Source organism: Typopeltis vanoorti, chromosome 9 (assembly GCF_054136105.1).
Source record: "Typopeltis vanoorti isolate ZY-2024b chromosome 9, IOZ_Tvanoo_1.0, whole genome shotgun sequence".
Taxonomy (NCBI): domain Eukaryota; kingdom Metazoa; phylum Arthropoda; class Arachnida; order Uropygi; family Thelyphonidae; genus Typopeltis; species Typopeltis vanoorti.
The window spans coordinates 97,446,884-97,463,974 of NC_143557.1; the positions used below are offsets into that span (position 1 = coordinate 97,446,884).

Consider the following 17,091-nt stretch of genomic DNA (forward strand, 5'->3'; position numbering starts at 1 on the left):
AAATCTCTATTTCTGCTTGCTGTGTCCGCCTCTGGTTAGTTTATAACTTTTTTTTTCACTTATACATTCATATACACACTGTCTTTTAACAGCAAAAGTCTGGAAACAATTAGTATTACCTGTAGAAAACGAAATCTGTAATAATGCTAATTATAGGAATATTTTCATTATCACAATCAAGTTACATAACGTCACTAACAACATATTTCAGCAACTAATACCATTATCAGTTTGTCTCGTTCTACTGGGAATTTAGCACTATTGTTGGTGATTACTTCCAGTTTATGTTTCTTTCTGTTTAAAATACACAGTTTATAATATTCGGATTATAATACGACGAAACCCGTTCTTTATAGAATAAGTTATTAAATTTCAAAACTTTATAGAATTTAGATGCTTCGAGAACCGATTGTTTTAAAAACAAACGAAACTAACAATATACATATAGAAAAATTACGTTATTAATGTAATATCTTAATTGTTGGCTACGTTAAAAATGTAAGCATTTGTGTATAAGTGGGTGAACTCATCGAAACTATTTCAGTAGACCTATAAGCAGTCCAGAGGTAAAATGTTTTAAATGCAAATACAGTTCTAAAAATGGAAGACTGAACAATATTACGATTTTTATCATGGCCCAATAAAAAAAAAAAGAAAAACTGGATTGCAAATATGAATTCTCAAGAAAGTGCTGAGGGATGAAGAGTGGGGAGTGAAGATTTAACTATTGCAGGAGGATCAGTTTCATCACAACTAATAATTGAAAAATGTAATTTATGCCAATAGCGAGACCCGTATGAAATAAATTGATAATAAATAAATATCTCTACGTTAGAATTTGCTATTAGAGGGTTAGTCCTGGCATTATAACATTGCTAAAAAAATTTTATACCTTTGTTAAGAGGGGGTTCTTTATGCTGATCGAAATTGGTGTACTGTGGGAGGACGTAATGAGGTTTAATTTAGTTAAGATTAGAAGAATACATTCGAGAAATGATTACCGTAGGATAAAATTAAGCACTGAACGGATACTAAGAGAAGGAAAGATCGCCAAAGAACAAGATGGAAGGATGATCTACAAAGGTTTAACCACGAGATGGTGCAATTGGCTAAAGATAGGTTGAACTGGAACGTTAAGGGAGGGGGGGGGGAAGACCTTGAACTTCTTTTTATCCAGTGCTGGATAAGGATAAAAAAAAGTTGAAAAAGAACAAGAATGAATAGAGTTTTGGACAGAAAGGAGTAAGGATAATATAAAGTGGACAAACTCCTTTTTGCTCTGTAACTTTAAACCTGCCAAACAAACTACTGGAAGGTTTAAACTTGGAGAACAAGGACACTGAGATAAAAAAAAAAAAAGAAAGGAATAGCAGCGTTGTTGTGGTGTTTTGAAGATAGGATTATAGCTATCATCTGTTTCAATCCTATTGTTTTTAGCGCATTCGTCCTCCTACCTCTAATCATTAAACTGCAAGGAACATGTGACCAAACGTCATCTCTTTCATTTGTCTCATACTGTAGATGGAAAAGGGTTTGTCCACTTTATCAACCCCTACTTCCCCACTTCCACCTGTCTTCTCAATCTTTCTGCCTGTTCTTCATTATATTCTTTCTTTCCTTCCAAATTAAACCTCGTTATGCTTCGAGTAGTTTAATTTCGCCAGTCAGCAACCATCTAAATCAAGGTAAGATGATCTTTCATTTTATTATCCTTTTAATTTTTTTTATTAAAAAAACGACATGCCATATGGTCCGTTTCCTAACTATTTTAAACATTGTTTGTTTAGCTTATAATTTAAATGATTGTAGAGTGTTTCAAAATTTTTTATTTTTATTTTTTTATAAATTGGTTGAATGTATTGTTGTGTGACAACGAAGATAGCAATAAACCAGAAAATGCATTTACAAAAGTTCTAAATGCGTTTGCAATATTACGATATACTATTTAACGACAATAAACAAAAAAGGTAGGCAATACGATTTGCTGAAAGTGGATGAGTGAGACATTGCATTCACACGTTTAACATCACGAGGGAGTAATCAAATTGCCAGTATCAAATTTTTTATCAAAATTTGATATTTTGATAAAAAAACGGTTTTTTCATTTTTTTAATATTAATATCTTAATATTTAATATTTAATATATTAATATTTTAAATTAATAATATTAAATATTAAATATTATCAATATCAAATCCCTTATTCTTCAGTTGTTTCATACCCGTACCAATAACAATTTAATACATGCTGCATTTTTTATCGGTTATCAAATATTTTTTTTTGTCTATTATTGTATAGCATGGAATTCTAGTCTAGAAAATAAATATAGAAAAAACTTTTCCAACCAATAACACTTCCAATAAGTGGAATGGTTGTCCCACACCATACTATGAAATTCATCTTTCACCAAACGATAATCACATACATTCATCCACCTGTTAACTACTTAGCCAAACGAAGATTTTTTTTTTAAACTCAACTCAAGTTGTCTTAGAGGAATGTTAAACGTTTGCTGCTTCGACAAAGATACATTTCTAGATTACTAGAACTCCTAAAAAAATATAATCGTGAATAATAAACAAGATGTTTACTACATTAGGCATTTGTAGTCTTCAAATCGCAATAAACAAAACATAACAATATTTATCGCCAAAAGCATAAGAAATCGATCCAAACAAATATAAAAATTTCATCCAAGAATATTTATCCACCTACAGAAAATAGATAAAATATTTTTAGAAGAATTGCATAAATTAATCGATCAAGTTAATTGGATCCTGTCTTGGATGTGAAATGTAAGTAGCGTCCGCTGAATATTTATTTATTTATTTTCTACAACTAAACTAATTTTTTATATGTAGCATTTCTTTCGTGTATATTTTTATATCTAATATATGCACGTAGCTGTCTGTAATATTTTTCTGTATCCTGGATGAGCCATCTTAGGATGCATATACGATTCCTCAAAAATCATGTACTCTTTTATTTGGAATAAATTGACTGATTAATTAAAAAGGATGATAGGATCTGAATCAATTTAAGCCAAATGAAGCATCTAATGAATAGCTTGAGATTAAATTACCGGTCTTACAAGATAGATTTTATAATAAATTTAGTTTAATCCTTTATCCAAGTGTAAGCAAACAAAGTATTCACCTGAAGTATCTTCAGGACTGAGGCAACTCGTGGGAGATACTAAGACAAGTGATGAGAGCTTGGTCTCATCACTTGTCTTAGTATCTCCCACCTTTACCACGAGTTGCCTCAGTCCTGAAGATACTTCAGGTGAAAACTTTGTTTGGAAGACTTCGTAATAATAATAATAATAATAATAATAATAAATACTGATATTTTTACTTCATAGTATGATATATTTTTGGAATAAGAGCAGTAAATTAAGCACTGTATATATCAAGTTTATTAAGCATAAATTTATGATACAAGTATATAAAATAACAATGTATACGATAATTTTAATAAAAATTTGATATAGCAAATATCTTAATAATAGACGTAGTGAAACATGAAAATTTTATTAAATAACTAAGCTCAGGTGCATACTAGACAAACGTGTAAAAAATCAGTCAATGTTACAAATTTTAAATGTACTGTACCCATATTCACACATCGCTGAGGTGCAGGTACTAAACAAAAGGGAAAAAAAATTCCGGCGAATTAAGTAGGAAACTAAATATGTAAATATGTGAAAAACTAATTATGTCAATAAATAAAATAAATCATAAAAGGCTATCAAATATTTCAGCATACTTCAAACACATTGAACTGCTGCTACTGATCAACAGGCACTCTTTACACCAAAAGTTATAATTCGTATCAGTAGAATCAGAAGAGTGACAAATTACACTGCTTGCAAAGAAGTCAACGAATAGCATAGTGTGAGCCACCGTAATAAAATGTAGGATCTCCTTTTGCTGCGATGACTGCAGCAATTTTACGTAGCAAACTCTCCAAAAGCGTACAATAGCGACATAGGAATTTTGGACCATCCTTCCTGTAAGCATGTAATGAGGACCTGGACTGTTGTGGGACGAACGTCTCTTGACCTCACCTGACGCTCCAGTTTATCCCATGAGATGAAGGCTTTTAAGGCGCATTGTTTTGCTGAAAGAGGCGATGGTCAGTTCCGTAGAAATGCCACAAAGTAGGAAGTATTGCGTTGTCTACAACGTTCAGATACTTTTCGAAGTTCAGTGTTCGTGGCACGTGAAACAGCGGTCCGAGGTCAAATCAGGCAAAATAGGATCATACCATCGCCACGCCAAAGCCGAATTTCATAGTTCGGGTTACGCACTCTGGTAAGAGACCTTCACCATTCATCCGCCCCACCCACACCAGTCCATCTGCTCGGTAGAGGGTGTAACGTGATTCGTCGCTCCATAACAGAGCTTTTCAAGCTATCACATGTGAGCGTGGTGGGTCGTCCACTGTTGGTAACACTTGCAGTTGACTCCACGTGCTTCCATTAGTATGGTATCACTGATTGTTGACCTGAGATGACCCAAATTGTCAACAATTTGGGTCATCTCAGATACAGATAGGCCTGAAACATGGCATCCTATCACAACGCCTCTTTCAAACTCTGCCAGTTTCTTTCTAGCAGCCATTGCACCCGGACAGACACAGTTGCGCTGACTTGGGAGCATCATATTCCTCTAATTTATACCGGCTGCAAACACGCGACTCGTTACATGGCACAATGCACCTTGCCCATGGGGGTGTCCGTTGACTTCTTTCCAAGCAGTGTATATTTGAACTAAAACTCCGTATGTCCTTTTTGTTTTGGAGTGAACGTGCGAACTGAACGACTTAATACTCACTAGAATTTGTAATTGCTACCTTTATGCCTATATTGAATGATTTAATCCACGGCTTCCATTAATAGGACTCTTAATAAATCGAAAATAATTTTAGCTAAGGAATTTCCTTATTTATTTTGGAATAGAGAATATAAAGATGAGATTCTTACACCCACACAGTGCGTTCTCTATTCCATTTGACATCATCCAGTGCAAACGAACGTTGAAAAATATGCTTTCTTCATTATCTACTTCTAATCTTAAGATATTTGACGTCTTTATTCAAAATTTTCAATTCTTTGTTGGACCTCGTAAACTTTTGAAAGAATAGTTGTTCTGTAAAAATAGCTTTATGTCTTGATTGTTTTATGACATTAAAAATGAATTAAGCCGTTCTCGTGATAATTTCTTTCAGCTACTTAAAAAAAAAAAAAAAAAGATCTTCAAGCCAAACATGGTATTAGTAATTCTAATCTCCAGTGCACAAAAAAAATATAAATAAATAAAATTTATTTTATTTATTTTCATTTTTGATTTTATGTTCTATAATTAAAATAAAGCGGAGCCAAACTGAAAAGTATAAATTTTAATTTTTTCGTTTTCTTAATTATATTCAAATAAAAATTTCAGCAGACGACTTGGCTCTTTTTATTTATTTTACGGTAAAATGAACTGCGCTCAGCTATTGGTTGAAAAGTACAGATGTTTCTAAAAGTAGCTACTAGGTGGCGAAATGCAGTTCTTTCAAAACGATATCAGTGACAGCAATGTTTCATACAGTGAGCGTTAATAATGCACTTAAGCAGGTTTGTTTACTAATTAATTGTTGTTGTAGCCAATAAAATATGAACTAAAATTTATGGTCTCCAAATTATTAATGCTTTGCATAGTAATGTTTACCATAAAATTTAATCAGCGAAGAAGAAAATAAGCATGGAAATATATATTTTCACATGATTAATTTTGCGTACAGTTGGCACAAAACTACGTGATGTGCGTACCTAGCAGTTCCAGACAAATTTAGCTTTTTTTTTTTGGAGGGTGGGGGGGGGAATAGAAATACTTATTCGATTCTTTTAACATTTTCACTTTATTTTATTGAAGTAATTTACTCATCATTTCATGTACAATATGTACACTTTTTAATTTGTGATAATAATAATAATAATAATAATAATAATAATAATAATAATAAGTATTATAATTATTATTTAAAGGTTTCTATCGCCTGGTTCACCTTTCACACAGAGCGGGAAGTTTCTTTCGAATCTTGCTTTCTTGTGGATAAATAACTAGCTGTAGATCGATGTAAGTTAAACTGTTGGTATCATCATTATTATTACGTACCTTGGAATACAAACTGATAGTCCGAATTAGATAGCAACAAGTTGTTTTTATTTTGCATTGTATAAATCTCAGTGGGAGTAAATTAGAAGTCCAAAACCCAAACCTTTTGGGGTATATGAGCTGGTAGCGTAGCTTTTTGAATGACGTGTCCTTCAAATCCAATTGAACAGTCAACTTTTGTTTACAGAATTAGAGATTTCGTGTACGTAGAGGTGGACTACTAGTTGTTTTGATGAAAACAGATATTCTAGAGAATAAAGTACTCGATTTTGGAAATGGGTCAGAGCATACAGATGAAACATTAAGATATTACAGTATCCTTCATTGAAAATTCGTGAAATCATTACTTTCTCTCCAAAATAAAATTAAAAAAATAAATAAAATTAAAACAAAATAAAATGAAATAAATAAAAATAAAATAAATAAAATTAAAATAAAATAAATACAAAAAATATAAGTAAAATAAAAATAATTAAGGTGGACAAAAGAAAAAAAAAAGAAAAGAAAAACGCTCTCACATCAGTCTGAGACCAGCTAATTCAGCTTGAAAATACTTTAAATATAAAGTTCCCCAAGGCTTGAGAATACGAGCAGATGACATTATTGCCTCACGACATTTTTTTTTTTTTTGTCTTAGGGATAATTCTAGCAGCCCAACCCAAATCCACTCGAATTCTTGTTTTATTAGGAGGAAGCATCTGGCTGAAATGAAGATAACAGGCTATTGATAATAGATTATTGACTTATGATAATGAAGTTCCTTAACATTTTTATGACTACAGCGATAGTTCAAAAATAACTGCAAAGCAATGAATTGCCTTTCTGAATTTTCCTTATAATTAATTCACTCTTGAATAACAACTTTGTGATAAGTACCATCAGCGAAGAACTGCAGTGTATCTAATAATGGCCAAGGAGTGTGTGGCAGCAAAGACATTTATTAAATGATCCCGGATTACATTTATGTCGATTTGTCAAACAAATATGCCAATATTGTTGCAGAAGATATCGGAGCAGTCAGTTTTATAGAAATGATCAGACAGCTCGTCTGGCTGGTCAAGGTTTAACTGTCAGATAAATATACTAACCATTGTGAACTGGAAAGCCATAAATTTGATAAAATAATCTTCTAATGAAATAGGTGCAACGCGCAAAATTATAGCTAAGGAGAATGCATACCAAAAGTTTAATTTTTTGAGCTATGCCTTTATGTATCTTGGATACAGAATATGGAATCTACTCTTAGAAAGAACCAATTAATTATCTTGTATTTTTTGTCCTGTGCGAGTTTTCCCCAAAGAGAAGGTTTAAGTGAAAGTTTTTCAAGCTATGCCTTTAATAGCAAAGCTTGGTTTAATTTGATATATCAGATTTTTAATTTAATAGCAAACCTTAGTTTAATTTAATAGCAAAATTTATTATTTAATAGCAAACTTAGTTTAATTTAATAGCAAAATTTATTATTATATTATTTATTATATTTATTATTATTAGCAACCGCATTGATGAAATTTTTCCTTTATAATGTTTAACTATGAGAAGTTCAAATTAGTGTCATTAAAATTGTAATTTTTTCTTCAATTGTTTCCCCAATTATTTTTAATATTTTACAAAGTATTTAGGTTACTACACGATTTTAATTTTTTTTTGTAATAATTTATTAAAACTATGTTTAATCATGAATTCGATAGGTTAATACTGTTTCACGGAATGTAGCCATTTATGAAACACGAAGTTTAGATGCGGACAATATGTACGTCGTTTTTTTCGTGCATTCACATAATTTCAAGATGATAGTTCATTGTTGAAAAGCTCTTAGTAAGCTATTGGCCTAAATTAGACATGGTGATATGATTATATCTAATTTCTGTTAAAGACATTAGGCTAAAAATCCATATAAACACAGCAATAATTAGGTTAGACTAAAACATTACTACTGCAGAAATCCGGCACTCATGTATATATATATATAACCTGATCGAGAGTGATTATGGCGCAGCAAAACAGAGATAAGGGTGGTATTCCTCTAAAGGCGGGTCAAAAGATAGTCCACTTATTCAACAAACGCAACGCCCTTTATTGTTCCTTTGAATCAACTGATCTGAAGGCGGTACTATCGCATAGCCAAACGAAGCATCTGACACGAGTAGAAAATCGCTTGAAGACTGTTCATTAAAACCTGTTGTCATGGTTACCATTTTAGTAATTCCGTCAGCAACACTCATTTACCCATAACTTATAAAGAGCGAAGAGCAAAATAGACCATTTCATTAATGCAAAATAGCCGTCTTGTAACATAACAGTTCTAAGAAAATATGCTCACTGCGTCACGCTCAGCAACTTAGTTATGTCAAAACAGATAACATAATCGGGCCACCGTATGTTAACTATCATCGTACATCTCAAAATGAGGAGTACATTAAAACCACCAGTTTCCTCTGTTGGCTACTAGTGGGCGCTAATTTAAAACAAAGCGGTTCTATAATATAATAAAGTAAACAAAACTTGCAGGGTGGAAGCACAGGATTAGCCAATCTATCTATATATAATAATATGATAATTTAAACATTCTTATAAAATTTTATATTTATTTAAAATTATTTCATTTTTAAAACTGTTTTTGTAAAAAAGAGTTTATACACCAATAAAATTAATTTAACATTTATTTAAATAGAAATCTTTTAATTATCATCTGAAGTAGTTAAAATATACATCTGCAGAAATGAAATAAATAAATATAAAATAATAAATAAATGGCTACGTATATAAATATAAATATTTTGCTATTTTGCTAGGGAAAACGTTTTGATTTTAAAGTTTAAATAGAAATTAACTATTGCATCATCTCTTCATGTAAGTAATAACCAGAAAAAGGAATTTTACCTACTTGGAATATGCCAATTGTTTAAGGAATCTGTAACATCTAATTGTAAATAAATCGTTCAAGAAAAGACATTTCAGGATGCGACCCAATTATGTAATAGCATATTTAAATACAGTTTTATTAGTAACTTACTTTACTGATTTTTATGAGTCATTAATCGCTTATTTTTAGCCTAGTTGCAGATACTTCTGCTGAACAAAACCGTATTCAGAATTACGGTAGAATAAACTGAGCATTTCATTATTTTACTATTTAACCGGAAATAACAAAATGATTTCGACATAAACATTTCAACCATGCGTGAAGCGCACAATAATATTAAAACGAACAATCTTATTAAATATCTATATATTTTTGTAGATAACGGGAAAATAATTTACTTTCTTTTCTACTGCAGTAATTGGAAAGATTTATTAACTTTAAGAAATTACGAATCCTGAGATGATAACCCCTTTGCTTTCAAGCAAACATGAGATATGGTGACCTAGAGTGCATAATTTCGTTGGGTTCAAAAAGATTCCTTGATTAGCCGGTGTTTCTATTTTTATACTCTTGAAAGAGTTATAAAGAAGAAGAAAAAAAAGTAATCCTCTTTCATCCATTAGCTACAACAAGAAATGAGCCTTGAAACGAAGCCCGGGGGAGGTCAGGTCTAATGATTTTTTCCACTAGTAAGAAATGCATTACCTTATACGAGTTATATATTACTATAAGAGGCAGTTTTTTATATATAAAAATGAACGTGTCATTACGGATTAACAGAAATAGAAGCTTTTAAAAGTCGGCCTAGCCTTCATCTTTTCTCTTCCTCCAGATATTTACGTCCCCCCCATTTCCCCTGTCCCCTTCAAATCAGGTTTATCGGCAAGTAAGCAGTTCCTACTCCTAAGTCTCTAAATCCGTTGCTTGTAGATGAACCTTTTAGGTGACGTCGCCAAATCCCCCGTCAGTAAGAGGGGAGGGTGGAGAGACGGAGCGAAATGCAGTGGAGCGTGCGCTGTACAATAACCAGGCATGTAATATCAATGCTTAGTGCAGCAGAAGAAATGGCCTCCCGTAGTTCGAAATCAACCCCACACAATGAGCCGGCCCTGTGACGTTTCTGACGGAGGCATCTCTCTCTCTCTCTCTCTCTCTCTTTCTATCTCGCCCACGTCTCTCGTACCACCACCACCACCACTACCCCTTCCGTTGCGGAGATAACACTCCGCCCCCCGCCAACATCACGTGATTACTATTGACGTCAGCCGTTCTTCATGTCACAGCACCGAGCAGGCAGGGTGTGGATGCCCTGTTTTCAGTGGGATGCAGTGGGTGGAGGGGCGTCGAAGCGATATGAGGTGGAGGTGGCGGCAGAATCGACCACGACGACGCTGAAAGTGCACCTTGTAGACATTGTAGGCGACAGGTACGATGGAGTAAGCTCCCAGTTGCGGCGTATTTTTCACCATTAAGGCCCCCCCGATTTCGTTCGCTTTTGGCGATTTCGCTGCCTTTTCATCACTACTTGCTGCTTTTCACACAGGTCCCTGTTATTGAGGGAAAGCCAAGACGAGAAGCTATCAGGTAAGAAAAAGATTTTTCCTGTTCTTGCACACAAACACGTACATACATCTTAGCCTAGATGCGTAGGACTAGTTAAATTACATAAGCTTCCTCGTGGTTTGCTTATCGTCAGGTGGCGTTTGTGCATTCGAACTCTTTCGTGACGTCAGCAGGTTGATGTAAGGTCGAGAAGGCACGCCTGTGCGGACGCTACTTCCGCTAGATTCCGATTTAAATGAACAGGAGAAAAAATTAAATAATAAAATAAAAAGTTATAGATAGGAGATAACGTCAAAACTACTTAGGACGAAAAAAAAATGAACATCAGCAGAAAAAATCTCATATAGAATAATGACTTTAATTCATTGAACGGTTACCGTTTGGTAAATAATAGCCTTTAAACTATATCTTCTCAATTGAGTAGTATTGGTATACTGTGACGTATTGAAAAACACTCACTTCCGGTGCGAGAACATGAAGCGCAAAGTCGTTGGAGCAGAGCCAACAATTGGGCTAAAGATGTGTCGCATTTCTCATCTGTTGGTACACTTCTAATTGGAACAATTATTACTTTGTTGCTATGGAGAACTTAGAGTTCGATTTCTGTCATTAATTTAATTTTAATATAAATATCGACAAAAAATGCAGCTATATTTGAAAGAAAACAGTTTATTTATTTACTGGGCGGGATTGGAAAGATTGTTTAAGAATTTTAATGGCGGTAAAGAAGGTAATAAAACAAAACTCAAGCTGTCTTAGATAGTATATTACCCGTATTACCTGCCTTCCAAACAAAATGACCCAGTTTCGTGTATGACCAATTTTTTTTTTGGGGGGGGGGGGGGGTCTTCATTGAGTTATTCTAAGGATTTAGGTTTATTTACTAGTTCGGTTATTTTCCAAACAAACAAATCTACCATCTATCACGAAACATTATGAATAATAATTTACGAATATTTGAGCAAAAATGAAATAGATATTGAGTAACAGAATAAAAAATAATTAAATTTATAATAATGTGAAAAGAATAATTATTAATCAGTTGAAACAATTTAATAATATTTTCTAGAACAATTTTTAGAATATCATGTGATGTGGAAAGCTCCCATAAAGTTTATAGCATATTTTTTTGCTTATTATGACCATGACGTTTTTTTATTATTATTATTTTTTTTTACTTTTTCTGGAATGCTTTGTGTTTTGGAATGATCTTGGAATGCTTTCTTTTCAAGTTAATTTATTTAGTTTTACGGCGTTTATCTGAATGTATAATGTTTACTCTTATATGTCTTATAAAGATTTATTTATAGCTTGATTTTTAATGCTTTAACTATGATATATATATAAAAATCCACTTTTCCGATTTATTCATGCATTCTTTTATTTGTATATTTATTTTATATTTTTTTTTGTAAATATTTATTATTGGTAAGGTTCATTTTGTTTTGTTTTATTATAACTATAAATCCACTTACTCTAATGTTTATTATTATAACGCCTCTGAAAAGACAAACGATTATTACAATGTGTTTAAAAATAATACAAAAATATATGGCGTTTTGTGTAAAATATCAATCCTGAAAAAAAAAATCATACCGAGAGAAGTTGTCGAAAATATGAACTATCAAAACCGTAGATTGTACTGCATAGCAATGCTTTAGATATACAGAATACGATAGATCCAACAGAAATCATCCAGGAAATGGTTAAGTGCAATGTTTGGATCAGAAATATTAGCACCACATTCCCATTGATGCTAGATTCTTACATTGTTGGTTTCAAATTTGTAAGCCGTGTCCAATCTTTTTTTTTTAATTCAGAAATTTCGATTTTTTTTCTTAAAATCTCAACTTATCACTTGCTCGAAACCAACAGCAGTAGTTTGAATTGAAAGAAGGAATCAATGCCTTCTACTTTAAAAGAAAACAATGCACGCCTAATTAATAAATATCATATCTCTGCTTTTAACAGGATGCTCATATATGTTTTTAGTTGATAGATTATTTATTTATTTATTTATTTATATATATATATATATAAATATATATAAATATATATATTTTTTCATTGCTAAGCGTGAGACTACTATCCTACTTATTTGCGCCCTGAAATGGTTTGTAAAAGTACTGTCTTTAGAGAAAGTTTTCTGACTGTGAAATCCGACAATCCGAGGTTAATAATAATAAGGTTCACATTTCCAGTTTATTTATTTATTTATTATTATTATTTAAATTACTGATATTTATCAATAGCTGTATCATATAAGCCGGGAAAAATTTAAGGTGGGTCTCTAGAATATGTTTTGAGATCTCTGTGGTGTCATGAAAAAGACAGAATATAATGCACCAAGATACGCTAATAAGTTGAAGGAGAGTCTCTGAGAGAGAGAGACTGTCCTTTAATTCAACTAGCGATTGCGAAATATGCGTCTGTGTTGTGCACGGAGACACGGATTACTACTCTCTGCGGAAGAATACAACAGACGGTGGCTGCATTCAGTTTTCATGTTAAATCGAATATTTCATTGCTTATTATGAAGTGGATATCGCACTAAGTTATAGTTACAAATGTGGCTTCTTTCTTCTTTAATAAAGTCTTAATTTTTCGTAAAAAAAGTCAGTGCTGTTAATTTTTTTATTTAAAATTGTTATCTGAAATATTCAGAAAAACTAGTACTACTATTATGATACAAAATAACACATCTCCTCTCTCTTTTGGTATACAGATTTTAATACAAAAATCAAAACGGTATTCCACTACATTATAACTAAATTCTAAATTAATGTAGAATCTGAATGGGAATTTCGGAGATAAAATGTACCTGTCGCTGGAGAGACGGCGCCCTATTGATTTATGTTTTATTTGTCATGTCGCTACGTGCCTGTTTTTTTTTATTTTATTTTATTTTTTTATAAGTGAATTAAATATATAAATAAGGAGTATTGTTCGGCTTAATATGTATTTAAAAAATTAAAAATATGAAAATACATAAATAATAATAATAAATTTCTTCGCCAAGGATATTAAAATTCTTCTACGTAAGAATTTGAACAAATATTAATATTTGTTCAAATTCATGTGCAGTAAACAGTTAGGATTATTTATATCTGTTTATGTTAATACAAACAAAAAGGGGGGTGCTTCTACTTCAGAAGAAAGTGTAATTTCCGTTTTTACCTAGTAAAATATTGCATATTTCTGATTACAAACAATTTATATTAATTAAATTTTTAGTTCATATCAATATAAATAAAGAAATAAATAATTAATAGTTGCAAATAATAGTCCGTTAATTGTTTATACATATAAAGACAAGAAAATAATAAAAATATAATGAATATATTATACACATAATAACCAATTATTAGTTTGTAAGTGCTTATTGGTTTTTATATATATACAAAATAACTATTAATTTCTCAAGTAGTGGTTTATAAATAACATTTAGCTTATAAATAATAACTGGTATATAAATAATGTAGCATGTTTATATTTTTTTAAAAAAATAACGAAAAAATCCTTTTTTTTTTTTTTCATTATGGTTTTACTATGATATTCTTGGACGTTGCTCAAGGACTTGGCAGGATACCTCACGACAACCAGAGCGAATGAGGGAGCATATGAGGCTGGTGAGAGGGCTAGAAGGATGGTTGTCAGACAGACATCAAAGACTAGTGCATAGTGGAGTAGAATCAAAGATTAAGCAGGTGATCGGTGGTATGTTGCAATGCTCTGTTATTGATCTATTGAATTGGACATATTTTAGAAACTGGCAGAATATCGCAGTGGATCACTTGGATGCTTAAAAACACTCTGATTGGTAAGGAGGGAAAAATCATTATCCCTCTTAAAAAGGTTCGGACATGTCCGCATCTGGACTACTCAGTTCAGATTTCTTTGGGATGTGACAGTGGTTGAGAGGATTCAGTGAAAGGTCACCAAGACAGTTTGAGGTCTGTGGAATGAATGCTTCGTTTGAGGCATTCATTCCACAATGAATGAAGACCTATGGGTTACAAAAATTGATTGATAGAAGGAAGAGAGGGGAGGTGTAATGGAAACATAAGATGCTAAAAGGGTTTTATAGAATGGGTGTAGAAGAAAATTTTCAGTATATGAAAAGAGGGAAAAGTACAAGAAGTCATCATTGGAAATTGAGTAAAAGTGCACTTATAGGAATGTAAGGTTTAGATTCGTTTGCTACGACGGTGGTGAATGAATCGAATGCTTTGCTGAGGTGATTGTCGGTACTTTGTTGGAGATTCAGTTTAAGGAGAGGTACTACAGGTGTGAATAATGGTAATCGTGGCTTCTCGCGGTGTCTTTTGTCGCATTGCAGGAGGTATGAGAGGTTTAATAATTATATTGATTGATTATATTGTAAATAATGGTTAATTACTAATTGGGATCTTCATAGAGATACACGGTTAATAATATAGCTTTTTATGTAGGGATTTTTTTTTTTCTAAAAAATTTTATTTATCAGTTCGCTTGGGGGGGAAAAGCGTACATTTTTAAATTAAAAGCCGTTGTTCTAGAACATTCTCGACATTTTTCAATATTTTCCGAATATCGAACGCAAACTAAACTGAAAGCCGAGATGATATTGTGTATCCTACTTAATGCCAGTAACACGCAAGTATTCTCAATTAAATAGATGCTTTAACTTGATCATTAAGCATGAGAGTTTTGAGGCGATATCATTTGTATGCATTCTTCTCTAAAACTTTTGAAATAACGAAATCTTACTTATTAGTTTGCAAAATGGAGCGTCTTTCTCAAAAACTGTTTCAAAATTTCTAATTCTTAATTTTCATTAGCTTATAACCAGATAGATCATTCACATGGCATTCGCTCATTTCCTCATACTCGATGTTACTTATCTTAAGCAATGAGTTGCTACTTATACATAACTATTTCTTGTAACTAAAGGCCTAATTATTATTATTAGATATGATATTAGCTAATTTAATATTTATTGTTATTAGATATGATATTAGCTAATCTAATATTTATTAATATCTTAGTAATATACGCGAATACCTTAAAATAAGATGAAAAAATATTTATCTTTATTTTACGTTAGCAGAATTAAGACCTGAGAAATTAGTCATTTATTTAATTTAATACAATTAATTTATTTTAAGTTAATTATAATAAATTTTATTTTTAATTCTATGAGCAGTTCACGGTTCAGAGAACGGGAGAAGAAATAGTGAAAAAAATGCTATATTGGAATTGCTTATATCCCAGATTTTCGTTCTATTCTATTTTGAATCACAATTTTAGGATTTCAGCATTAAAGAAAATTTTTGGTGTGCAAAACCTACGACTTTTAAATTTTCGGCGTCTTAAATGATTTTATTTATTTCAGGCCTTAAACAACTTTCAAATTTTAGTGTTTTTTTGTCTCATTTTATCGCCATTTCTAATATAAAAGTTCTAATTTTATGAATTAGAAATTAAAAGCTCATCTTTTGTCCATTTTCTTTATTTCACTTTCAGCTTAGCTAAGCAATCACGAAAAACCAGTTACTATGTGATTGTTGGTTGCATTTGTTATGCTTGAACAATTCGGCACTTTTTCAATCCCCGCCTCCTCCAATGCATGTGTTGTAAAGCTGGAAGTAATCTTCAAACTTATCTTAAACAGATCACGTGAATGCTACAACTCAGAGCTTGACATCTGTTTTAAGGCTAATTTAGAAAAAATATTATTAAAACATTAGTTTAAAATAAAACTGTGAATAAACTTACTAAGAGTAATAAATTATCTCCAAAGAAAATAATAAGATCATATAAATAAATTATAAACCGTTTTTTTTCTAATTATATTACTTTATGAAAATAGGCTAGTCTATGTTTTTTTTTCAATTGTGATTTATGAATATGAATGCAATTTTAACTGTGATAATGTTATGTGCTTTGTAAGTTATTACTGTAAGGATTATTTTAAGGTATTTTTAGTCTACTAAAGCGTTGCTCTAACATCGTACTCATCTTCCAGAATTCCCAGTTAGCACGGTTTCCAGATTTTTTTTTTTTTTTTTTGTGACCCACGCACCCAAGGTTAGAAACGTATAGTGCATTAAGTACTGTGAGTGGGTTAAATATTTTTTTTCTATTTTTAATTAATTGTATTTTTTATTTTTATAATCCGTAAAGCCTGCTTTAAGGTCTTTTGGTCTTAAGACCAAACATGAACTTTTTTTAACACTTCGGGCCTCCAAAGAGAAATGGTATCACACCTGATGATGAAATTCATCTTCCACCTAAAGACAATCATAAACATCCATGACCACGGCGAGATCACATCCGAAGCCTGTTGGAGAGTAGATGCAGTTAACCACTCAGCAAGAGAGAGAGATCATTCAAACTAAACTTGGACTCCCCCCCCAAAAAAAGTTACACTAATAGACGATAATTTATATAATAATTAAGACTATTTTTATATAGCAGGTCGTATGACTTTTGCGAATACATTCTTACTTAATTATA

At 31.8% G+C, this 17,091-nt stretch overlaps 1 protein-coding gene across 5 annotated transcripts in view; it reads left to right on the forward strand.

Moving 5' to 3' along the window:
- Nucleotides 1–2,663: 2,663 nt before the first annotated feature.
- LOC150103284 (uncharacterized) overlaps nucleotides 2,664–17,091 on the forward strand; it is a 162,990-nt gene continuing 148,562 nt past the window's right edge. For 3 of the 5 annotated variants that reach the window (XM_090397893.1, XM_090397890.1, XM_090397894.1), the window contains exon 1: nucleotides 9,926–10,614. The gene's annotated coding sequence lies outside the window, so the exon portion shown is untranslated. Of the gene's footprint in view, nucleotides 2,796–6,034; nucleotides 6,126–9,925; nucleotides 10,615–17,091 lie in introns of those variants that run through there. The other 2 variants (XM_090397891.1, XM_090397892.1) reach the window with 2 other exon arrangements.